At 36.8% G+C, this 26,920-nt stretch overlaps 1 pseudogene; it reads left to right on the top strand.

Annotated features, from left to right (window-relative positions):
• The window catches only part of LOC122814942, a 62,394-nt pseudogene extending 35,837 nt beyond the window's left edge, over nt 1–26,557 (top strand).
• The last annotated feature ends 363 nt before the right edge of the window (nt 26,558–26,920 follow it).

Here is a 26,920-nt window from a genome sequence, read left to right as displayed (position 1 = left end):
CCCTTCTGAAGGATATCTGTGTCAGATGTGTTTTCTACTATGGCGCCCAGTTTGCAGTCATCTGCAAACTTTGTCAGCCATAACCCTCCTGTGTTTGCTTGTACTTCGGAAAAGTAGATGCCAAACAAGAGTGGGCCCAGGACTGAGCCCTGTGGGACACCACTTGTGACAGGCTTTGAGTCTGACATGGCGCCAGCAACTCTGACCCTGTGGGTTCTGTCACTCAGCCAGTTTGCAACCCATCTTGTGATGTATGGGTTAACATTTAAGCTGATTAGTTTTTCAATGATATCCGAGTGGGGTATTGTATCAAGGCCTTAGCCAGATCGAGGTAGGCTGTATGGACTGCCTTTCCTCATCAATGGCTTTGGTGACTGTTTCAAAAAGTCAACCAAGTTTAAAGGCATGATCTGCCTTTGACAAAGCCAAACTGGGTTGGATCCAAAGTCTGCAAATTCCTATGTCTTTATTTATGAGGTCCATTATGATCCTCTCCATGGCTTTGCAGATAAGGCTTGTCAAGCTAATGGGCGGTAATTTCCAGGGTCTGTGGAGGCACCGCCTTTGTGAAGTGGGACCACAGTTGCAGTGCGCCACTCCTGGGTACGTATCCAGAGGTAAGACTTTGATTAAACAGCTGTCCTAGCTGTGGGTTTAATTCCTCATTGAGTTTGTGGAGCACACAGCCGGGGACACCATCGGGTCCCATGGATGCTGTGTTTTTTGCTTTGGAGAGAGCAGTTCTCACTTGGGCGCTGGAGATGTTTGGGGGCTGCACTCATTTGGTATAGATATCTCTCCTTTTGGGGGGGAGGGGAGAAGTTTGCACTGAACCTGTCAGCCAGTATGTTGGCAATGTCTGTAGGATCAGTAATCTTCACATCATTTTGAACTAGTTCTGAGCATATCTGGGAGTTTCCTCCTAGGTTTCTAACATAGCTAAAGAAGGCCTTATGATTGTCTTTTGAGTCTTTAGCTATTTTTCTCTCGAAATTTGCTTTGGATGATTTTATGAGAGCTCTTAGTTTTTTACTTATAGTGATCAAGGGTGTCTTACCTTTTAAGGATTTTGCTCTATCTTGTAGTAGCTTCCTCCTTTTGTTGTAGAGTTTGTTTATGGCTGGGGTCCACCAGACTGGACGCTTGCCTTTGGTACAAAGAGTCTTTGTTTTGCTTGGGATTGCCTTATCCATGCAGTCCTGCAGGTGCTGGTAGAAGGCGTTTGTAAGTGATTCAGCGGCTTGAGTATTGTTTTCCGCCGGCTCGGGGCCTGAAAGGAGACCACACTAGTCTTTAGAAGTGTGAAGTCGGCTTTGAGAAGTTCTTTACTGTGGTCTTTTTATTTCAGGTGGGGTGGGATGAGGACCTCCAGCGAGATTAGTTTGTGATCTGATCTCACCAGTGAGGGGTATACTTCCGGTGTTGAACATTGTGCTCCCATGTTCGTGATGATGAGATCAAGTATGTTATCTCCTCTTGTGGGGATGGTGACTAGTTGTTCCATGGCATTTGAGTTTATGAATTCCAGGAACTTTTGGGCTAGGGTGTTTGGGCTTGAGTAGTGTTCCCAGTCTATATTAGGGTAATTGAAGTCACCTAGTATGATGGTGTTTGGTGATACATTTATCCCCTCTAGTGTTCCTTGACATAAATATCTAGATATTGAAAAACATTTAAAAACCATTAATAAAGTTAATCTAAAGCGTAAAATAATAAAGTGGTCTTGGGCTCCCTCTTGTGTCATAAAAATTATTCAAAGATATGTATGTGTAAGTGTATATAATTAATCTATAAATGATAAAAACATAGTTAAAGGACAATTACAGTTTGGCAGATCTTAATTTCAATACTGGCGCTAAGGAAATCATATCATTTAGGCCAGGAGATCTATTAGCTTCCAAAATTAGCTGCCAGTATAGTTCTCTGTACTCAACCAAGATCTCCCACATGCCACCCCTGGGATCCAAGGGAACTACCTCAAGTACAAAAAACTGAAATCCTGTTGTTTTACATGTCATACTATGTTTGTACAATGCATTGTTTTCACATTTATTTCTAATATCATAAAGATGTTCGTAAATTCTCTGTTTTAATTTTCTCTCAGATTTACCCACGTAAAAGGATTCACATTCCTTACAGGTAACTAAATATATAATCCCCTTGGTATCACAATTAACATAGGTGTGTAACAATACATTTCTTCTTCTAGCTTCCAAATAATAGGAATCACCAGTTTTAAGGTAGGCACAGTAATTACACCTACCACATTTATACAACCCTTTCTTCACCCTAGTGGACTTTCCTTCCTTAGATTTGTTGGAGCCCCTTTCTAAAAAGTTTTTGATAGTACTCCCCCTACGGTAAATATGTGTTAAAGGTTCATCAAAAATGTATTTCAAATCTGAAACCTTAGAAAAATTATCCCATTCCCTATCTATTATCCTTCTCACAACACCAGACTGACCATCGTAGGTGGTGACAAACCCTGAGTTAAACTCTTTGCCTAACCCAGTACTCAACTTTTCTTCTTTTCCTTTTTGGGGAGATGTTTTCCCCAAAATTGGGCCAAACCTACCCTTCCTTTCTTCCCATACTTCTTTCAATATTTTATCAAATAATTCACCGGGATATCCTCTATTTAAAAATAACTCTTTCAATTTCATCACTTCACCTGTAAAAATTTTATTATCTGAGGTCATCCTGCACGTTCTAACAAGTTGCCCTTTCATTACCCACTTCTTCTGATGTAGTGGATGGGAACTAGTAAAATGTAGATAAGAGTTTGAGAAGGTTTCCTTTCTATGAATTCTGGATAGAAAATTTCCGTTGTTTTTCTTAAAGGAGAACTACACCCAAAAACTGAAAATAAAACATATTTTTTAGCAAATCTTAAACTTTTCTGCATTACTGATACCTATGTATCAAAGTAAATTGTTACTGTTATTTTTTAATTTGTTATACTCCGAAATGATCTGAAGGAGGCTGCCATGGCTAGCATTATTTTGTTTTACAGTCAATGGCTTCACCTTCCTTATGTCATGTTAGAGGGACAGAAAGAAATCATTAAGATAAGAGGATCATTTACTGTAATTTTCTCTCTCACCAGTTGACAATACTGCTGTGATTGCTTACTTCTCACTGTCAGCATCAATACACATTTTTAATTACTTTGCTTCCTTTGATTTTCATTAGTGGCCATCTCTGTTGCAGCATTTTAAGGAATGTTTGAATGGCTTGAAAATGTAGCTGAGTTAATTGTTCTTTTCAAAGTAACAACTGTAGTTCAGTGTTTAACTGTGAGAAATCTGACCCCTGTAATTAATAGGTGTTACTTGGGCTTAGATGGTTTGTGTTGCAGTCACAATTTTCAATATTGTAGCTAGAATTAAAGTCTTTGATGTTAATCTTTCTTCATCTCCAGAAGAAATATGTACTTTTTCAGATATTGCAGTGTAGAAAAAATGCAAAATCATATACTGTGAGTAAGAAGAGTTACATTAACATATCTGCTTTCTTTTTGTGGCACTGAGTTTTATTACAGGGGAAAGATATTTGCATCTGAAAACTAAGTTTGAAAGCCCTGCCTTTGTTCAGACGCCAGGCTACAGTATTTATCTGTGGTGTGATGCTGGCAATCGGTAACTGATAAGGCACATTTAAATGTCATTGTTTTCTTAATGGCTCTGTTGTTGGGATAAGTGACCTAACTTAATTACTGTGCCTCTCTTAAAGTCTGTTGTGATGTAACAGATGAGACAGGAGCAGGAAAGAAAGGCAAACATAATTATTAAATTATGTTTTTTTCTGTATGTGAAATGTGTAGTCTTGTAGTACAAGGAAGGAAAAACACTTTTTGGAAAGAAAAATTACTTTTTGGTGGAGGTTTCCTTTAATATTTACATCTAAGTAAGTTAACTCATGTTCATTGAATTTATAGGTAAAATCAAAAAATTCAGTTGTACCCTTAAGGTAATCAACAAATTCATCAAAGTTATTTTGATTCCCTATCCATAAAAAAACATAAGTCATCTAAAAACCTTCCATATAGTGTCCAATAACATTTGTAAGGGGACTTTAACAAGTATTCATTTTTCCAATAGGCCATAACTATATTGGCATAAGTAGGGGCACATTGTGCCCCCATGGCCACTCCTTTTTCTTGCTTAAAATATTCTCCTTGAAAAAAGATAAAATTATTTTTAACACCAATTCCATTAATACCAAAATTGTCCTAAACTCATTTTGGGTAATTTCCTTGTATCCAATCAACATCTCCTCAAACCATTCCATACCAACATCATGGGGTATACTAGTAAACAAATCAACTACATCCAAGGTCCCAAAAGCCAGTTCATCATCATACAAATTAGGTTGTGCCGAAAGGACTGAGAGTTTGTAAGTACCCAAACAATGTTGTTGAGGGTACGGACTTTCATTATAATTTACTGAAAGCATTTCATCAGTGTGGCTTTGATACCATGCGAGCTATTATAAAAAATAATGTTGGTGAGATGGAGAAATTGCATGAGAAAATAGAAAGGGTGAACAAGGGTATTACTAGTGATTTGTTGTTTAAAGTGGAGGAAGAAAAAATTAAATATCAAAAATTATTAAGGAATATAGAATTTAAATGTATAGAAGTGCAGAACAGGAAGGTGGGGAAAATTGAGAGGGGCACTAAAGAATACAAAAACAAAACGCAATACCCCAAGCCTAAAAGTTGGGCTAACCAAGGAATTTCTCATTGGGGTAGAGAACCTTATGATGGGGTGACACATGATAAGGTTTTTGTAAATGAAAATGAGCAGGAATGTCCCAAATTTCCTCCACTTAGGAGATCTGAAAGATTGATGGAAAAAGAACCTGTAGTGTACAATACAAAAAACTACAGGGGCAGGGGTTGGGGACCTCAGGAGAGGAAGGAAAAGAGATGGAATTAACTGAGCTTATTACACAGGAAAGTAACAAATGGTCTTACAAAGATTTTAACATTTTTAACTATTCTGATATTGTTGTGGACAGGACACGTTTTGATTTATTTTCCAAGGGCTTTGGGTTTATACCAAGACAGAGAACTAACATGTTTAAATTATTAGTGGATGTGAAAATGTTTCTGAGAAAGAAAAATTTGGAAATATTTTTCAACGGAAAGGGAACTACTTTTAACCGATACAGTTTGGCACGTAGCAGTACTTTTAATCCACCTCTACATCCCCAATTGAGGAATTTTGAGTTAAAGGTGGAAAAAGAACTAAGGTGTGGTTTGAAACACAATTTTGTGTATCCGAATTTGACAATGAATGAAAATCAGGTTTTAAAAGATTTGAGTAATAATGGTAATTTAAGAGTAATGAAACCAGACAAAGGTGTGTGTGGGGGGTTGTGCTTATGGATCACATTCATTATGAAGGCAAAATGATGGAATTATTGAGTATCGTTTTAACCCCCTTGGGTGCCAGTAACTGAGACCTGGTTCAAGGCTCCAGAGAGCACCCCTGCAATACCAGGCTACAACTCTTACCACACTTTTCGCCACCAAACCAGGACCCAACACTAAAGGTGGAGGAGGTCAATATTCACCAAGGATATTCACACCACCAGGCTAGTTGGCCAACACAATGAGTCTGAAATTCTCCAAGTGCAACTAACACTAGGTAAAACTGTAATCCAAATTGTAGCTTGCCACAGATCCCCACCATACCCCAAGATTCTCACTACACCTTTCTAAACAAACTGGAAAATATTAAGATAGAACCAAACACCCTAATACTGGGTGATTTTAACTATCCTGCCATTAACTGGGAAAACTACTCATGTCCCAACACCTTTTAAGAACGGTTTTGGAATTCATAAATTCCAACGCCTTGGATCAACTAATCCATAGTCCCACCAGGGGCTCCAATATCCTAGACCTGGTCATTACCAACATGGAAATCAATGTTTCCATACCTATGGTCACCCCCTCGTTAGTCAGGTCTGACCATAAGCTAATCACCCTTAACATCCACATCCCACCCCACCCCCAGTAAAGAAACCACCATAAAAACTTCTCTAAAGCCAACTTCATGCTACTCAAGTCAGAAGTGACAAACTTCATGACACCCATGCAGACGGAACTGAAAGTTCAACTGCTGAATCCTACACTACGGCACTGTATGAGCACATCCACTCATGCATGAATCGCTATCCCAAATAGAACCAAAATGTTCTCATCCAAAAAAGGAAGCCAATCTGGTGGTCCCCGCCATAAACAAACTTTACAACAAAAGGAAGAAACTTTTGCAGAAAGAGGAAAATCCCAGGATGCAAAACTCCTTTACTAGCCTCAGTAAGAAACTGAGATGCCTCATAAAATCCTCCAAAGCTAGTTACGAAAATAAAATTGCCAAAGATTCCAAAGACAACCACAAAGCATTCTATAATTATGTCAAGAATCTAAATGGCAATGCTCAGATCTGCTCTGAGGTAAAACAGAATGGCATTAAATATACTGATCCAAAGGATATTGCCAATATCCTGGCAGATCGATTCAGTGCCAACTTCACCCCACTCTCACCCCCTAAATGGCCCATCTCAACAGCCGAAGATTGCCAAATTCCAGTAATAATGGCCACACAGGTACAAAACGCACTCTAAAGCCAAGAATACAGCATCCATGGGACCAGATGACATCCCGGGCTGTGTACTACATGAACTACAATATGAACTGGCACCTCACCTAAGTGTCATGTTTAATCATAGCCTCACCTCAGGTTTCGTGCCCACTGAGTGGCACAGAGCTATAGTTATCCCAATCCACACGGGGGGGTCCACCTTGGATCCCGGAAACTACCGTCCCATCAGTCTGACACGCCTTATCTGCAAGGCCATGGAGCGTATTATCATGGAACTTATAAACAAAGACATTGGCAACCTTCAAACACTGGACCCCACCCAGTTTGGGTTTGTGAAGGGCCGATCTTGTCTCCTGAACCTGATTGACTTCTTTGAATCAGTCTCCAGAGCCATGGACAAGGGTAAGTTGGTCCACACAGTCTATCTAGACCTTGCCAAGGCATTTGACACCATCCCCCACTCTGGAATCATAGATAAACTTACTAAGTTGGGCATTAATCCCTATGTCACCCAATGGGTTGCTAAATGGCTTACTGATAGAACCCACACTGTAAAAGTAGCCGACTCCAAATCCAGCTCCAGGCAAGTGACAAGTGGAGTACCTCAGGGTTCAGTCCTGGGGCCGCTCTTGTTTGGCATCTACTTCTCTGAAGTACAGCCCAACACTAAGGGACTCTATAACAAAGTTTGCAGATGACTGCAAACTGGGAGCCATTATTGAATCCCCAAATGATGTGGATACTCTACAAAAGGGCCTTACAGAAACAGATGCTTGGTGCCAGAGCCATGGGCTCAAGCTCAATGCCAAGAAATGTATTGTTATCCCTTTGGGAAAAAAACATGTATCCATGAATTACCATATAGGTGGCAGTACACTCAAACACAGAAAGTGTGATAAGAGACTTAGGACACAGGTGGACAGTGGTCTCACCTTCGATAACCACATCGCCACAACAGTCAGGAAATCCTTCTATGTGGCACACCTCATCACGAAGGGCTTTTCATCCAGAAAAGGAGGTCATTGTCCCACTGTACTCATCCCTCATTAGACCCATTATAGAATACAATGCCCCATTTGGTATGTACCTCTCAAGACATCTGCAACAACTGGAAAGGCCCCAGAAATACCTCACTAAAAAAATCACAGGCCTAAAGCAGATGCCCTTTGCTGACCGCCTTTAAAAACTCCAGCTATACTCTGTCGTGACATCGCCTACTCAGAGGCGATCTCTGCTTAACATACAAGGCCATGTCAAACCCAGAGCTCTTGGACATGCTACACTTAAAGAAATCCCAATCCCTCAGAGCTACACGCCCAGGGATCTAAACCTTGTCATCACAATAAACAAAACATGTTGGAGGGATAGGTTCCTGACCCATAGACTCCCCAGACTCTGAAATAGATTGCCCATACATGTCAAGCAGAGTGCCTCTTTGGACCTCTTCAAGAGGAACCTTGACGATTGGATGGCAGAAAGGAAATTCACCCCAGGGATCACGTCAGTCGCCCTGCTAGACAGGGGTCCAGGAAAGTAAATAATGTGGGAAGAAATATTCAGGGAATTGTTATGGCTAGGCTTGTATAGGCCCTAGGGCTGATAGCCTAGTACTAACCTATGAACCTATGAACCTATACACATATATATTTATTCATATTTATTTTTTTAGACGAGTGGGAAGAGCATTTGTTACCTATTAATTACTTCTGTTTTTTTATTGGATGTTTGATGGGATGAAGTTATACATAAATGGGAAGTGTGGGATGTTTTAGCCATCAGAAGAAGTTGAAGACAAAAACATTTTTTTGTGGGTGTTATGCGTTAATGTGGATTGCTTTCTTATTTTTATTAAATGGAGTTAGTGCTTCCAACTTGGTTTGTGGTGATACATTCTTGGTTATTGGCTTTTATCAGTATCATCGATCCTTTGTTTGTTTTTTTATATATATATATATATATATATATATATATATATATATATATATATATATATATATATATATATATATATATAGGTCTACTTTGAAATCCCGGCATCCATATAACCAACGTACATTTATGAGAGACGAAAATAGTGAAAGATGAAATACCCAAACAGCAACATTTTCCCAGGGTAGATAAACACTTGCCCAACATACCCTTTTCTCCACTGTAGTGCAATCTCAGAGTTGGTATATATGGTTGGGGGGGGTGAGGGGTGCAGCCCTCCACAATGGGGTGGTGTGGGTATTGTAGTCCCCCACATAGGTGGGTTTTACTTACCTCGGTGTGTGTTTCATTTACATTTAGGCAAGTGTTTACTTATCTTGGGATAATTTCACCATTTGAGTATTTCATCTTTTTCTATTTTTATCTCATGTAAATGAATGTTGGTTATATGGACGTCGGGATTTTGAAGTAGATATATATAAATGTGTCTTTTGGAGGTAAGTTTCATTTACTGGCTAGTAAGTGCACTGCCTGGATGCCAGCAAAAAAGAAGTTTGGAGAACCTGAAAGAAAATCAACCATAAAAGCCAGGCAACAAGGAAGGCAGCTCAAAGATATTGAGAAAAATCTTGCAAATATGTGAATCTTTTGTACTAGCAGGATGAAAGATTAACCCTCAGGCAAATCAGAGAAGGACACAAATAGCTATTTACCACCTAAATCAAATTGAGCCAGCCAGAGTAAGTGTTCAGAATTAAGCCAGAGACCAGTTGAACACACAAACCTTGCAACACTAAGCACAGAGTTATTAAATATCACTGAAACAGAGAGTAAGTGTTCAGAAGTTAGCCAGAGGCTAGTTTAACACACAAACTTTGCAACACTATGCACAGAATTAATAAATATCACTGAAACAGTTATAGTAAGTGCAAAAATATATGCACTGTTATCCCCTTGCACAAACATGGTGCTTCCACTGACCAAGGGAAGTATAAACTTATTAGGCTGACTAGCCTTATCCGCAAAGCCTTGGAGAAAATTATGATGGGAATCATCAACAAAGATATTGGTAACCTCCAAAAATTTGACCCTACTCAATTTGTATTTGTCAAAGGAATATCATGCCTGTTAAACCTGGTGGACTTCTTCAAGACAGTCACCAAGGCCCTTGATAAGGGGAAATCTGTGCATACTGCCTACCTAGACTTAGCCAAGGCTTTTGACACTATGCTGCACTCAGGCATAATTGACAAACTCACCCAGCTAGGTATCAACCCATATATGATTAGATGGGTTACTAACTGGCTCACTGATAGAACCCATATAGTCAAAATAGCCACCTCCAACAGCAGTGGTGTTCCATAGGGATCAGTCCTGGGACCTCTACTGTTTGGAATCTATTTCTCAGAAGTGCAAGCTAAAACTAAAGGTCTCTGGCTGACAAAGTTTGCAGATGACTGCAAACTAGGAGCGGTCATAGAATCTCCAAATGATGTCAACATCCTAAAAGAGGGTCTTACACAAACAAATAACTGGTGTCAAAGTCATAGCCTTAAACTCAATACAAAAAATGTATTATCATCCCTTTCAGTAAGAGTGATGTTCCTGCTAACTACCACATCAATAACAACGCCCTAAGTACCCACTCAGTGGTGAGAGACCTTGTCACACAAGTTGAGAGCAACCTTACATTTAATCACCATGTCTCCACAGTGGTAAGAAGGGCATTTCATATTGCTCATCTCATAAGTAAGGGTATTGCCTCCAAAAAAAAAAAAAGTTAGAACCTCCCTGTACTCTTCCCTCATCAGGCCAATAATTGAGTACAATGCCCCTTTTGGTATGTACCTTTCCAAGCACCTGCAGCAATTGGAGAGGCCACAAAGGTTCCTCATAAGGAATATTCATGGTCTTCAGTATCTGTCCTATGAAGATCATCTGAAATCACTGTCACTTTATTCTGTTTCATGCAGACTACTCAGAGGTGATCTCTAAGGCAATCTTTGGCCCTGCTTTATTGGAAATGCTGTATACCTGTAAGTCAAATGATACGTAGGTTACTCACTCTAATGGCCTTAACCTGGTATGTCACATTACTAGAACCTGCTGGAGGGACAGATTTGTCTCCCAGAGGTTACCACACCTTTGGAACAGAGTCCCGCTTCATGTCAAGCAGAGAACCTCATTGGCCCTCTTCAAAAATGATCTGGACGATTGGATGAGTAGCCATAAATTCATCTCAGGGTTCCACCTATGTCCCTCTTAGACAGGGGTGATAGGTGATGATCATGGAAATAGGGGTAAAACTTGGCTAGGCTTGTAAGGGCCCCAGGGTCATTAGCCTAGTAACCTCTTATGAGCTTATAAAAGGGTCTATATTGCAACACTGAATGCTTAAAACAGCGAACGATCTTACATTGACACATTTTCAGCGAAAGCTGAAAATGTCGAATCCAAAGAACAGCGATTTCTTTCCTAGGGAAAGAAATCGCTGTTCCAACCCCGAGAAAAAAAAACACATTACACACTTCCAAACACATACACACATACCCAATCTTAATTATACCCCCCCAAAAACCAGTAAACAACAAAATGTACATATGCACATAACCCAAACATACATTTAACAGAAAAAAAAAAACAGTAAACATTTTAAACCATAAGCACTTACCTTAACCCGCACCCTAACCCTAAGGTCAATAACTCTCACACATTTGCATAAACAGATCCAAACACATACACATTTACCTTAACCCTAATTCTACCCCCCCAAAACAAAAGTAAACAATTGAAAACACATACACACGTAACTCAACCATACATTTAACACAAAATATAAAACAGTAAACACTTTCATACATATACACTTAGCTTAACCCACACCCTAACCCTAAGGTCAGTAGCTGTTGCACAATCACACTCTGGAGCTATACCAGACAAGGGATCACACTACACTTCAGAACACGGCAAAACAACATAGTGGTCAAGCAAATTCTTTCCCAGGAAAGAATTCGCTGAACAGCCGCTTCACTGTTTTGCCTGTTCACTCTACATGTGCCGATGAAAACGCATTGGACATAATGTGTTTTTCATGGTACTCATAGGAACCCCTTATAAAAAAGTGAGAAGAAAACACTGTCAGGGAAGAATCCTGTTGCTGTTCGGTAAAAAGCAATTCAAGCTCCAACTTTGGTGCAAGATATGACTTCCAGTAATCTAGAGGAAAAAATAAGTCAAATGTAATCAGAGCTGATTAAAATAAATAAAACACTAAAGTAATATACTAATTTGAATAACAAAATGCTGGAAAAATGAAAGAAGATTTAAACAGATATTCAGATGAGCTGATAAAACTGCAAAAATCAGAGGTTGAAATGAAAAAAAGGCTTGCTGGATATGAGACTGCTCAAGAAGACATGTTTCAAAAAATTGTAAAATTAAACAAAAAACACATATGGAAAACCTGAGATTTTCCACTGTACCAGAAAAACTGGAAGGAACAGACTGTATTAATTTAATGAAGCTCAAATAAACAACTAAACTGGTATTTCACAGCAGTTGTTAACTGAAAGGTCTCATTGTGGATATACTCTAAAACTGGCAATGAAAAAGCAGCCAAGACCTCTCATAGTAAAGATGAAATCGTACCAGCAGAAAGAGTTGATTCTGACAAAAACTGTGGCAGAAGGAAAAAATACTAAAAGCTGGAGACGGAGTGTATGTGGAAAATTATTACTCAATGTACACCAGTCAGAAGAGAGGTACATTTATCCCAGCAAACAGGGAATGTTGAGAGCCAGGTGAGATTCAAGTTGCTATATCCAGTTATCTTCAGAATATTTTTCCCTTGTGAATCAAAGTCAGTTTTTTATGAAAAACATGATAAGGAGGAAATATAAAAGTTTGTCCAACAAAAAGTGAGCCATGAAACAGAAAGGGACTCTGCTTCTTATTCTTCTGATTATAAAAGCTCATAGAGAGACTTTGCCAGTGAAACCTTTTCCAGTGTTAAAAAAAATGTTTGAGAGACAGAGAAAAGCACAGGAGTTGATTAGAAGAACCAGGAGTACATTGGAAGTGAACCAGAGACTGAAACTGGGAGATAGAGATCAACAGGAAGAAAATCAGAAACTCAGAAATTAATCAACATATGTGAGATTATAATGCATCAATCACATTTGTGAAATATGGCTGAACGAGAAAAGGAAATATTGGATTTTTTTATTTTGTTAAACTTGTAGGGGACTACAAAGCAGATACCCTACTTCATGTCATTAATGTTTGGAATAACATTAAGGAGAGTGGAAGACGAGGAAAGAGGTAAATGGAAGTGACCAAATTAAGGCCCTTGATTTGATTTAACAAGTTTTAAGTGGAAGCAAGTAAATAAGAGAACACTAATGAAAAGTATTCCTTTAGCAAATAAATGTCCACAGTGCAACATGAGAAGATTGCAGCTGAAGGCAACTGTGTTTCTCATTCTTGTGCTTCTGTGGAGACAATCTGATAAGGGGGCAATAAAAACAGAATATTTTTTTCTTTCAGTGGCCAAAAGATAATGTTTTCTGAAAGCATTCAAGTTGCTTTCCACATCTGGGAGAGGAATAAAAAAGGACAAAAACAGACAGCATGTAGTGTAAGTAGAAGCACAGGCTGTACAGTGTGTCTTAGCATGGATATCTTTCGTTATAGGTTAATTAAAGCCTGTGACTGTTTTTTTTTTCTGCTTTTTTTTTCTTTTTGATGGTTGTCATCAAAAAAAAAGTCTTGTAAGATGTGACAAAGGTTCAAATGTATATGACAAGAAACAACTGTATAAAATATCAACCTGTCCATTTTTCAAAGCTTTTTTACATAACAGGTGGGAATAATAACTTCTTATCATAATGGCAACACTTTCCAAATTATCTTTGAACATGAATGGTCTCACAGGTATATACAAAAAAGAAAGAGTAGTGAACTATATTTTGAAATGCAGAGTGCAAATAGCTATGCTACAGGAGACATATTAGGAAAGAACTGAATATGTGAATTTGATAAAGAAAGGATTTCAGGATGGTTATTCAGCAGAATTTCTTGGACAGAGGTAAAGGGGTGTACTTATATTAATTGCTAGAATAAGTAATAGAAGTGGAAAAAAGATAACAATGGTAGGTTTGTAGTAATAAGGGGTTACTGCTGAAGGAGGACTATTATGCTAGCATATATTTATATTCCAACTAAAACCAATATAATGGAGTGTAAGAAAATTCTGAGAAAAATAATCAGCTTTCAGCAGGGAATATTACTGATAGGTGGAGATTGGAATTTGATATGCAACAATGAGGATGGACCTGGGGGGCCAGGATGGGGAATATAACAAGGAGGTAGATTTGTGAAGAAATTTATGAAAATATTTTATATGGAAGATGTGAATTCAGTAATAGGAGCTCATAGATAATTTGCATATTATTCCCCATTGTACAAAAACTGGGCTAAGCTAGACAGAAACTATAATCCACAGGTAGAAGTGCATTTAATTGAAAGTTTTAATATGCATCTAATAACTTTTAGATCATGTGCCAATAAAAACTAAAATAAAAATGCAGGGTAATGAAATAAAATGAGACAATGGCACTTCCCTACCTATCTGTTAAAAAGAGGGGGATTTAAGCAATGGGTAGTGAAAATTATTTAGGAGTTATTAGGGAAGATAAAAACTTCTTCATAAAATATAACTAGAAAGTGGGATAAAATGAAAGTGGAGTATAAAAATAAAGTAGGAATAAAAGAAAAAGAGATGTGGTTAAGAAGTAACAAGAATTATTTAAAGAAACTGACAAAGGTTAAAGTATTGCAGAATAGGGTGAATCTCACAGAATAAGAAGTGCAACATGAATTTAAAAAGATTGCATTTTTAATAATAACTCCAAAGCACAAGAACTTTTAGCATGACTGCTCAGGCAATAGAAAGTGAAAATGGTTGTTGTCAAGCTTAGGGATTCTATAACAAGGAAAATTATTAGATATCCTGTAAAATCCTGAAAAATTCGACTTTTGTATGCAGTAGTACTTTAAGAAGTTTTGAGATCAGCTTTCTCCCACACATTGATGTCAGTGAGTTTTAACCAGTTGGTTGGTCCATTCAAATGTATCATGTGTTGTTAATTGTGTATTTAAGGAGTTTTTTTTACATTTGCTACCTTTTCATGTCTGTCTGAAGAAGTTCAGTCTTTTTGAACGAAAAGTGGATGTTAATAAAACACTTAACATTGGATTTTTTGCTGCTGGTTCTGCTGACGTGGATTTTGTTTTATTTATTTCAGTTTGTTTTAATTTTTCTGTTGCTTCAGTTTGTTTGTTAAACATTTCAGAAATGTTATGAAAATCTGTATAAAGCATTGAAATGTGGAAATCAATAAAAAGTGCAATTGAAAATATTTATGGAAGAATTAAATATGCCAAGGCTAGAGGCAGATGAGGTTTAATTAATATTAGTTAGGATAGATGAAATAAAAATGGTGATGTATAATCAATCTGCAGGAAATCCTCCAGAAATAGATGGTATTCCTGTAGAAGTTTGGAAGCTAGGAGGAAAGAAAGTGATAAAGAACTGGAAGGTTTTGTTTAACAGTATTTTAAAAGGAGAAGAAGCAGCAACATCACAGAAGAAAGCTGTGGTGGCTGTAATACCTAGAGATGGTAAAGACCCATCAGATCCATCTTCATATAGGCCCATTGTGATTCTAAACCATCATTATAAAATGCTTGTGTCTATAATGGCTAAAATAATGGCAAAGGTGTTGCCAAAATTGATAGATATGGATCAATGTGGTTTTGTGGAGGAAAGGCAAACATTTGACAATATTAATTTACCCAGAGGGAAGCAGAATGCAAGAAAATACCACTGTTGTTGGTGAGCTTTGTTGCAGAAAAAGAATTCAACAGAGTAAGCTGGGATTTTATGACTAGGGCAATGAAAGCATTTTCATTCCCTGGTACAATAAAAAAGTTAGTTAGGAGCATATATGAGGGGTCAGAGGCAAAACGTAAAGTGGGGAGGTTCCTCTCTGATAAGTTCTGTTTAAGTAAGGAAACCAGACAGTGGTGTATTCTTTCCTCTTTGTTATTTGCATTACATTTAGAGCCATTGGAAAAGAAAATAAGGGACTCGGAAATTCAAGGCTATGATTGGTATGGTAATAAAGAAAAGTGGGCTTTATTTGCAGATGATATTATTTTGTACCCGATAAAACCAGAAAAGGGCATTTCAGTGTTGTGGAACATTCTAAGAAAGTTTTAAGTCTTTTTGGGATACAGAATTAATGAAGATAAAACAAAGGCAAAAGCTGTAAACTGTGTACCCACACATTGCGATAACCATATTTATGGGGACATGATAAAATGAAGTGCTTAAGAATATGGGTTAAAAGGAATACTGTTATGGTAGCTAAGGATATCTGGGAAGAGACTAAACAAAAGAATATAAAAAGTGATAAACTGGAAGCTATGTTTGAAGGAAATGGATAGCAAGACACAACTGATGAAAATGTTTTCAGTCCCTTTAGTTTTATATACAGATCAGGCATATTTTAATCAACTAGCAGAGAAGTTGTGGATAGCAATTAATAAACAGTTGAAGGATTTTGTCTGGGAGGGAAAGAGGGAAAGAGTCAAGAGGGATACATTGATCCTTCCAACAAAACAAGGTGACTGGGGATTTCCTGATTTGAAGGGATATTTCAGAGCTACACAGTTAAGGTTCCTATACGTAGTGCAAACAAAAAGCTGTAATTTAAAGTGGAAAAGGATGATGATGAAATGAGGTGAGGGGAATCTCAAGCAATAAGGAGAGACCATGACTCCAGTGCAAAATAACAATAGCCGTACAGAATATTATATTCATAAAGAGGCAGAAAGTATTCTAAGAACTAAGCCAACCCGGGAATGGACAAAGAAGATTCTGCTGATAAGAATCCCTGCAATTAGAGGACAGAAAATAGGAAAGAGAGGGGTTGGAATTTACTGGAGTAAACTGGCAAAGGAGCCAAAGTATTGGAAGCAAATAATTAGAGATGGAAAAGTAATAGAATGGGAAGAGGCCAAGAATACTTCTGGACTACAGGCTAGAAACTGCCTTCCCTATCAAGGATTGATATCAGAGTATAGCAAATAGAAAGGAATGGGGGATCCTAAGTGAAATAACAGCACTGGTAATGCTTTTAGTTGAATCTAGAACAGAAGTTGCTTTTAAAAAGGGATAATTAGTAAGGCATACAGAATATTGCATGATAGCTACAGGAATCAATCAGAAGAGGTTAGAAATGATTGAGGAGAGATAGGATAAGCAAGTCATAAAGAAATATGGGAGGATATATGTATGGCTCCCAAATATGCAACTAAGTCTAGAAGATTTAGGATTTTTGCTTGGAAGTATTTGCATAGGTATTGTTATACCCCAAGCAGACTCTAAAACATTTTTCCTCAGGTAGATTTCAAATGTTGCAGGTACAATAGGGAAGAAAGGGGTAGTTGGGAACATATGTTTTGGGTGTTTAGCAAGTTGGCAGACTTTAAAAATTTCCTGCAGACTACTCTGTCAAAAATACTGGGTGAGCAAACGGATGTAACTAAAGACATTATTTTTTAAGCTGTGATAGAGGATCTGATTTGCCTAGACATAGTAAGGTCTTGCTGAGTTTAATTCTGGTGTCTGCCTAAAAAATCAATTACTAGAAAATGGAAATAAAAGTCTAAACCAACCATATCAGAAGTAATGGATATTATAACAGAGATAAAAGAACTAGAAGTTGGATCTTTAGAAAAGGGTAGTTACAAATTACATAGAAAAAAATGAGAATTATAGACTAATGGTTTCAGGAAGGAATGTGGTTTAAGGGAAAATGAGCTATGTAATGTTTGATTGACAATGATTATATAGAAGATTATATGGAATGAGTAATGTTTGCACCTGAAAATATGTCAGTGTGGTTTGTTTTCATTTATGAATGTATGATTTCCTATATCATAAGTGATACTTCAATAAAGATGTTTATTTTTTTTAAAAAAGTTACCTTCCATAAAACGATTGCAGGGAGATAACATCAACAACTGTTACTTAGGCCAAATTTGTAATCCATTTGTGTGAGTTGCTGTTCTCATGAATGGCATACTGTGTTCAACTTGAGATCTGACTTTAGAGTTAACATGTGCCCTCATCATTTGCAAAGTAAAAAGTCATGTTCCCTGTACCTGTAAGATTACTGATGTAAGATTCACATGCAGATTTCATGAAACAGCTTTTATTTTATGTTGCAGGACAAACTATTCAAGCCTGCCAAAGTTATGAAACTGGAATCTTGCAATGCAATGGATGTTTTATAAACCTGCCAGTTCTCAATAGCCTTGCACAGAGTTTAAGTGTATAATATTAGCTCTTTTGCCTACCTCCCTTTTCATCATCTAATGTTATTGATCAGTTTATCAACTAGGTGTTTTTCAGTGTCTATGTGAAGTTAATGTATAAGGCAGAACTGCACAGTAATAATGCCATATGTTATGAATTAGAAAAATGTGTGTGTGTGCTGAAAGCAAACTGGTAATCAACAAAGATCAGAACATCAACCACTTCTCCATTTGGAATGTGGGGAAAAAACATAAAATGTTAAAAAACACATATATTATAATGTAAAAACTTATTTAAGTGCTTATTTCAATGTAAAAAACTCCTGTCCAAAACACTAAGAAAAACAAACAGTAATATATAGTTAAGTTCTTTTGTCCTCTATATCCATTGGGACTTCATCAGAACTAAAAAAACTTTGAATTATGTCACTTAAATACAATTTTAGCATCAGGTGCCTTATTTCTTAAAGGCATATGCATATTAAATATTCAGTTTATAACCATCAAAAACACATTCCAATAAGTACAAAAAATTATACAAAATGCCTAATAGACCAACAGGTAAAAATAATAAAACATTTTGATATGACTGGTAAAATTAAATTAATTTCTAAAATGTTGAGACATGTTTATACTTTAAAAGTATTCTAAACTATCCACAAATACAATTTTGTTGCTTATCATTAATAAATGAAAAAACATCTAGTCCCTCAGATGGAATATTACAAAATGTGTGTACTTAAAAACTTCTATCGTTTTGCTACTCATAGCTTAATAACTGTAAGTATAGATATATTTTTATTCAACCTTGGGGGCATGGTGGCATCAAGCTTTATTTGCCAAATTAGTTCTTTATATTCCAATGTATTCTCCCATGCACTGCCCCTGAGATCTGGGATCACAGTTTCCAAAATCCCAAATAAGCATTTCTCGAAATGCTTACATACCATGCTGTGTTTGTTTAATGCATTATTCATGTTCACTGTCAAAATATCATAACTATGATCATATATTCTTTTTCTGAATAACCTTTCCTTTTTCCCTAAATAAAAATCAGGGCAAGAGGAAGATGTAGTTAGATATACTAGGCCCTTGGTTCCACAATTCCCTTTATGTAAAGTCATTGTATTATGTTGTATATTTTCTAAGTTTACCTTGTCACTAGTTAAAATAAAGTTACATGGAGTACAAGCTCCACATTTTTGGGTGCATCTAGTGTGATCTCTCAATCCAGATTTATTGTTCATTTCCAAAATTTATTTTAAATTACTCCCCATTTTATAAACAAAGTTTGGGTTAGATCCCTCCACCTGTGAAATTTCCTCATTGGCTCAAAAATGTTTTCCAATTTGTTTCCACTAATTTCTTATGTTTAGTGCTACCCACATTATATTTTACCATTAACACTTCATTAAAATTATTTTCCCCACTTACATCAGCATTAAAATGCTGGGGGTCTATTGTATTCATGGACTACTCATTAAAAGTCATACTCAATAGGAGTTTAAATCTGGTTTTCCTAAGGTCAGTAATTTGACTACAGATGTTATAAACTAAATCTCTGGAATACCTCCTTTCTAAAAATATTTGTTCTAATTTAATTCTCTCCAAAATGTACATTTCATCATCAGATATTATGTGGGTCAAATGAATAAACTAACCCTTTACTAATCCTTTCTAAAGGAATACCCTAGGTCATCTTGGAGATATTTGATTGACGATGCTGCACATATTACTCTTGAGCAATTAAGATTTGCTGGGGGCTAGAAAATGTATGCATTGTGTTTATGATTATACCAAAGAGTTACTGTTACTTCCTGAGGAGTTAACAGTTTTTCAGCTCAGCACAAACACCATGTTTGCTGGCAAAGGTAACTTGTGAACCATTTGGCTGTATTGCTGCTCGGGCCCAGTTTATTGAGTCTAAGTAATAGTATGGGATGTTAAACAGTATCAGAATATTTTGATTAATCTGAAAATATGGATGGAACCATTTCATCTTGATTCTGTCTTTCATGAATATAGTTTATGTGGGTTGTAAAGCAGTTTCTATGGTATAGCTAGATCTAATGCAAATTTCTATAAATATTAAGTAATTGTTGAATAAGTTGCATCTAATTTTAACCAATGTTGTCAAATCATACCTAATTTGGTAGGGCTGTAAAGCAGTTTCTATGGTATAGCTAGATCTAATGTAAATTTCTATAAACATTGTCATTGTTGTATAAGTTGTATCTAATTTTAACCAATGTTGTCAAATCATACCTAATTTGGTAAAATTATTTAAACTATAGATGTTTTAGTATTATTTTTGAAGACATTAAAATATTGTTATCAAAATGTTTTTGTAATACTTTGGAGCCTTTCTCCTCTGGGCTTCACTAAAATATAGGCTCATAGATTATAGATAGATTAGTACTAGATTAACTGCCCTTGTGGGCCATTTTAAGCCTGGCCAATTATCCCATGTGAGAATCAAACCCTGCACCTTGTGACTTTAAGGTAAACACCTTAACCATTATACCAACCTCCCAACCCCAAAAGAGTGACCCATTCTGGGAGTCGAAGCTGGGCTGACTGGGTGAAAACCAGAAATCCTAACTGCTAGACCATATGGGACATCTAATCAGGAAGACTTTCTCAGTAATCAAATGTCAATAAATAAATAAATAAATTATGTAATTAATTAGTTAATTAATTAATTAGATTAATTAGATTAATTAATTAATGAATTAAATACTTTTGTGTTGTTTAAAGTAACTTATATTTGTTAGTGGTCAATCAAGTTTACATGAATATATTTTTCATGTATTTTGGGCAGAGGACACATGAGGGCTAAAGTTCTATAGTTTGCCAGTTTGAGAGATTTGCCACCTTAAGTGAGGACTAATGTGAGATTGCTTTCAGAGTTTGGGCAGTACAGCTTCTCAAAAGGAGAAGTTTATAAGTATAGGTATTAGGCACATTATGACTTCTGTGTTTATTTGTAGGGTAATAACTGCAAGTGAGGGGCATTGATTTTTTGAAGACGTCTTTTAACTGTAGCTGTAGGAATTGTAGTGATTATAAAGTTAACAGTAATACTGTCTGTGTCAAATATTGTTATATTAGGAAAATTGAGTTTAAGTGAAATAGCTACACTTATTAATATGAATTAACTCTGACTGCTATATTATAGTCTTTTCATCTGAAAAATGGCTGAATAGAAATCTTTTAACAGGTTGTATGAGACTGCTGACAGCCAACCAAATCTCTTTTGGATTTTACTTTTTTGCTGTAGTTTTCCTACAGGCTTATAGGCAATAGTATTTTTTGGTCTTAGCATGAAATTCTTGGCTTGGTTTCACAAATGCTGATATTGTTGCAGATTTTCTGCATTTTTCAATGACAATTTTTCCATGTTTTCCCTCTAATACTTAATCCTTCAACTGCTCCATTGATTGCTTTTAGCAGTCCACTGTCTCCCTGCTTTACATTTATTTTTCCTCAGCTCCAGACTCCCCTGTCTCACTTCCTTAAGTTTATTTTTCCTCTGCCCCAGATGCTTTTGTAACAACTTTCTGTTCAGAGCCAGTATTTAGTTTTTCTAAGCTGCAGTCCTGCATTTTGGCTTACTTTTTCTCATTGTTTTGCTGATCTTTGTGGGGACTAGCCTTTGGACTTTGCAATTGAAAGTCTATAGCAACCTCTTTACCATTACACATTTGTTCAGACAGCCAAGTGCATTTTTTACTGTTGTATATTACCATTAGTCAGGTTAACTTGATATTGGACTAACTCTCCTACTAAAACTGTGTCCTAGAGCAACAAAATCAAGAGTTTCAGCTACTGGCACAGAGGCCTTTTAAACTGCATTGTTCCTTTACTTATCTCTCTCTCTCTCATCAGATCTGTGGCTATTTAAGTCCAGTCACTGATTATTTTCTATACATCTTTGTCAACTTGCATCTTCAACCCACTTTGTTAACCCCTGCTAATGCTCGGGCTCACACCACTCCCCTAACCTACCCCCATTACCACCCACCTTTTCTTACACCAATACCTCTCAACAAAAAACAGAACCAAACTCACCTTACTACATATGAACCTAGCCTATCCTCTTGGGTGCTATACCTCCTAGTTTTTGACATAATTTTGTTCCTTCTATTATACAGCCTACTTATGCTATGATTCCACCAGGGTGACTTTTTTTTAGCTAGTTCTGTACTTGTTCCTGGTTAGTACAGATGTCTATGTGCAGCTGCTAACATATTGTATATGGTTTCTTTGAAAAGTTTCACATAGGCAGCAGTGTTCTCAGGGATTGGGAGGACTTGAAAATTTGCCAGATTTTAACATAATAGTAAGAATTTTGCATTAGTTCAGTTCCTGAACATTCCAGAGTTAGTTTGTGTTCTGAGTTTTATTTTTACTTCTAATGAGGTTCTTAGAGCAAGAAATCTGGACAAAGCCTAAAATAATGTGGTGGCAATGGCCTCAAAACAGGGGGAGATTTTAAAATTTGCTCTTATAAACATAGAAAGTTTCTAGACTACCAGTAGTTGTGTTAGCTTGTATTTTTTGAAGGATATAACGTCTAAAACTCATATGTTTGTCATTATTTAGTAACTTCAATCCTCTATGATTTGCCAGAAAACCACAAATTTTATGATGAACAAGCCAAAAAATATAAAGCCAAAATCTGTGGGTATTCTGCAAAAATCTGGACAGTTGAGAGGTACAGAAGGCAGTTTTGTTGTCTAACCATGCCAGAAAGAATATGTATCACTGAGGACCAGATCCAGTATGTTTTCTCACCTTATCAGCATTTTGACAATCTCATCCAGTGAGTTTTTGTTTACAAAATCCAGAAAGCACTGTGCCTGCATGTTGGATGTTGTATATGATTCTCAGGTAATAGTGGGACAATTGAAGTCACCCATGAATATGGTATCGGGCTGCATGGTGAATGTCTCCAGTAAGCTGAAGTAAGTGTTATGGGATTCCCGGATCATAAAGGAAGACCTACAGCTTGAAAAGAAGTGGTATGGAATTTTGCCTATGCTGATTTGCACATGGAAAATCTCAACTGTTTTATCTTGTTTGATCAGCTTTGAGGCATATTTATGTTTGATGTAAATCAATACACCACTGCTTTTAGTCCCTGTCTGTGTAGTAGCTGGTGAAAATGTATAGCAGGCATAGCCCTGCACTGCCATGGTGCTTTTCACAGCTTTAAACCATAGTTCAGTGATTGCACAGACATCAGAATTCTCTATGGTGAACAGAGCTTGTAGGGACTGAAGTTTCTTGTTTAGACTACTAGCACTGAGCAGTAACACTTTTAGGTTTATTGGTTTTTGATTTGCCATGCTGGAAGGATTGTCAGGTTGGCATTGCCTAAAAAAGGCATTATGGGGAGGGGGGGGTGACAATGTTTTAGCTAATATTTGAAATTCTAGTGGGAGAGGTGCAAACTATGTTGACAAATATTGCACCCTCTTAGAATGACACCAGAATCTAAGCCAAGTGTTAAAGTCAGACATCTTATGTTTGTATTGTGGCATCATCCTTGGAGAAGGTAGAATGTTGCTCAATATTAGGCTCATACCAGCCTGAGACACATATTTTGAGAGCTCCATCCTGTCTTTTTTCATGTAGTCTAAGTAAGGTACATCTCAGATCATTTACACCCAGATGAACTATGACTGAGCCATACTGGTATTTATGGTCCAATAACCTGAGTGCATGAGTAATATGTTGGATCTCAGACCATGATAAGCAATTGACTGTGACTTTCTCCTTACTCTGCCTGGTGAGAGGGACATCAGTGTGTTTCATAATGGAGTCTCTAGTGACCAGAATGTTGGGTCAGTGGTGGCTTGCCTTATGGACTTAAAACTCAAGGCTCCATGAGACATGGCTGTATGTGTTGATGTGGGTGTTGTTTTGAAAGAGTACATTTGGGGCTGCTGACGGTATTTGTTATGTGTGCTTTGTCTAGGAGATGTTTGGGGTTTAGGAAGGTTATATTTAAGTGCCTTGGCATATGTGGGTCTATGTGTCTGCTTCATGTTGTGTGTGATGGGTGCAGAGTGTGTCCTACTGACAACCTGATTGAAATTAGGCATGCTTTTATATTAGTGATTTGCCTCCAGTGTTATTGTATAAATACAGCTTTCACACAAACCTTATCAGTTGGTTTGAGAATTAGCTGGTTGTCAGTAAATATAAGGCAATTTCTAAATTGCTTCAGGATGCCCATATGTACCAAGATGGCAACAGAAATAGTGGGAAAGTTAATATCCAGTGCACCAGGACATTTTTACTGGTTATATGGTTACTGTGAAAATACAGAGTAAAGTCAGGAGTATCTGGTTTGCATCTCTGGAGATAGTGCTTAATACTGCATAAACTAGTTGCCCTGGGAGCAATTAGATATTGGTGAAATTTCAGGGTGTTTTTACAGGAAAAATGTCAACTCAGGGTTCCTGCATCTATACAGGGCACTGCCAAACATTTGTGGGAAACTACTGTAGTACATCCTGCCTGCATACATACTTCCTCTGCCTTAATACACACAAAGTATATTTGAATAGAAAGTGTGGTTTCTCACTATCAAAATATCTTCAGACAGACTTGCCTTTTGTTCTGAACTATTCTGCTCTTTTCTTGAACTCAGACTTTTCATATTCTTCTGGTAAGACTGTCCCCCTGCTCTGCTTTGTCAGTGTGCCTCCTCAAGAAGTCATTGGTGGCATCAAATCCTGTGGCAAACTGTTTGATTCTAACAAAGGAAAACTGCACAACCTCTGGATTTCCCCTGTGTCATGAGGTGAGCAAAGTAGTCAGGAAAGAGTTCCCCTGAGCTATGTGATAAGTACATTCATCCAGACATGTCATAAGCTGTAATTCAACAAACAGTGCACATACAGGCATGCTACAAAAATAAGCTACATCTGTAGTAGCATGGCATATACCATACATGGTTACTGTTTACATGCATGCCATTTCCATCCAAAAATGAGAGAAACCAATAACAGAATTCTTCCAGTAGTAAATATGCAAAAGCTTATTAAAGCTTGTATAGCATGTTGCAAAAAATATCACACAATACCAGTGACTATGAAAACATAAAGTATCATATTGCAAAAAATATCACACAGTACCAGTAACTATGAAAACATAAAGTACCATATTGCAAAAAATATCACACAGTACCAGTAACTATGAAAACATAAAGTACAGGAGAATGGGAAAAAAACAGATGCATTATTCTACCTTTTATGACAACGGTGCATGCTGAAAGGGGGCAGTAATATTTTTTGAATAATTAAAGATCCTATCAGTTTTTTTCTAAACAATTGTAAAAAAAATAATGCTACAGATAACAAGGCAGCCATTTTCCTTCTGGATAACATCAATAACACAGTGTCACACTGCCATTATTGATATCACAGCAAATTCAGGCAGCAGGAAAAATGTGATTTACCAATAATCAGCTTTCCAACTTTATGCTTCATTAGAAACACAATTTAAGCTACCTCCCCACCCATATTTTGCTGTGATGTACAGCTTAAAGTATTACAAAAATGATTAAGGCAATATTTTAATTAAATATTTTTTATTTTGTAACAGAATATGGGCCTCCGCTGCTCTGCTGTCATATTTTCACTTCAGGTGGAAATTCAGAGATCTGTATGCTCATACTTGCTAACATTACATCTAAACTGCTTTGTCAATGACTTGGTAAATTGTGCCAGTCAGCTGTGGATAATGCTCAGTATGGGCTTATGGGATGGCAGCATTTATTAATAAATATGAGATTAGAAAACTCTTAGTAAGCTTGGCACTTGTATATCAGGCTTGCCTGTCTATGTTCATTTACAACAACTTCCACTTGCATACTGGCTAACTTTAAACAAGCACCATTCTTAATTTGCTAATAAAAGCATTGATGTTAGTAAGAGTTGCACATTTTAATGTTTAATAGTGTGTCATGAAAATAATTTAAAAGAATTTGATAATCTTAGTTTGACTATTTTTTTTTAGGTTCAGCCATCAATCTGATATTCCCTGAAAGGTCTGCAACCAACTATGTGAAGCTGATACCCACAAAACAGATGAATCTCAATGCATTTACACTTTGTGTTCGAGCTTTCACTGATCTCAACAGGGAATATTCTCTTTTCTCCTATGCATCGGCAAACAATGACAATAAACTGGTTTTATATGGAATTGCTGGAGCCATCTATGATGTGTATATAGGAGGCAAGATTGTTCGTTTCCAGATCAGCAGTGCAAAAGATAACTGGAACCATATTTGTGTTACTTGGGAGTCTGCAACAGGACTCCTTGGTTTATGGGTGAATGGAAACCCGTCAGTAAGGAAAGGTTTATTAAAATCTTACACCATAAAGGCAGATGGTGTGATAGTTTTGGGTCAGGAGCAGGATTCAGTTGAAGGGGGATTTAATTCTGCAGAGTCATTTGTGGGAGAAATGAATGATGTAAATTTATGTGATTATATTTTATCCCCTAAAGAAATTCGTGCTATTTAATTTGAGGGCCAGACTGCACATGGCAATGTGATTGACTAGCATACAGTAAAATATGCCTTAGCTGGCTATATTGTGGTAGAAAAAGAGTAACAACAATTGAAACAACTGAAGTTACACAAGCTGAAGCTAATAAATATTGCCATTAATTTTTTGCAAGACAACCTGAGTTAAAGATTTTTCTATAGTAATCTATATTTATAGACTACAGTCACTATGTTCACTGTGTAGAAGATTTGCTCATTTGTTTAATGGAATAAACCAGGATAAAAATAAATGATGTAAAACATTATGTTAAATGATTTGCTTTTTGGTATACCATAAAAGAATTAGTACAGATGCCACACTGTTTGCTTCGCCTACTTTCCTGTTACTCACAGTAAAAAGTACAAATTAAAGAATAACCTTGAGTATTTAGATATGAAATCTCCAACACTAGCAAAGAGAAAAAGAAAG

This window comes from Protopterus annectens, chromosome 11.part0 (genome assembly GCF_019279795.1).
Source record: "Protopterus annectens isolate FY-2018-M chromosome 11.part0, PAN1.0, whole genome shotgun sequence".
Taxonomy (NCBI): Eukaryota; Metazoa; Chordata; order Ceratodontiformes; family Protopteridae; genus Protopterus; species Protopterus annectens.
Note: the sequence above shows the minus strand (reverse complement) of the source record. Positions and strands in the feature narration are given on the sequence as shown.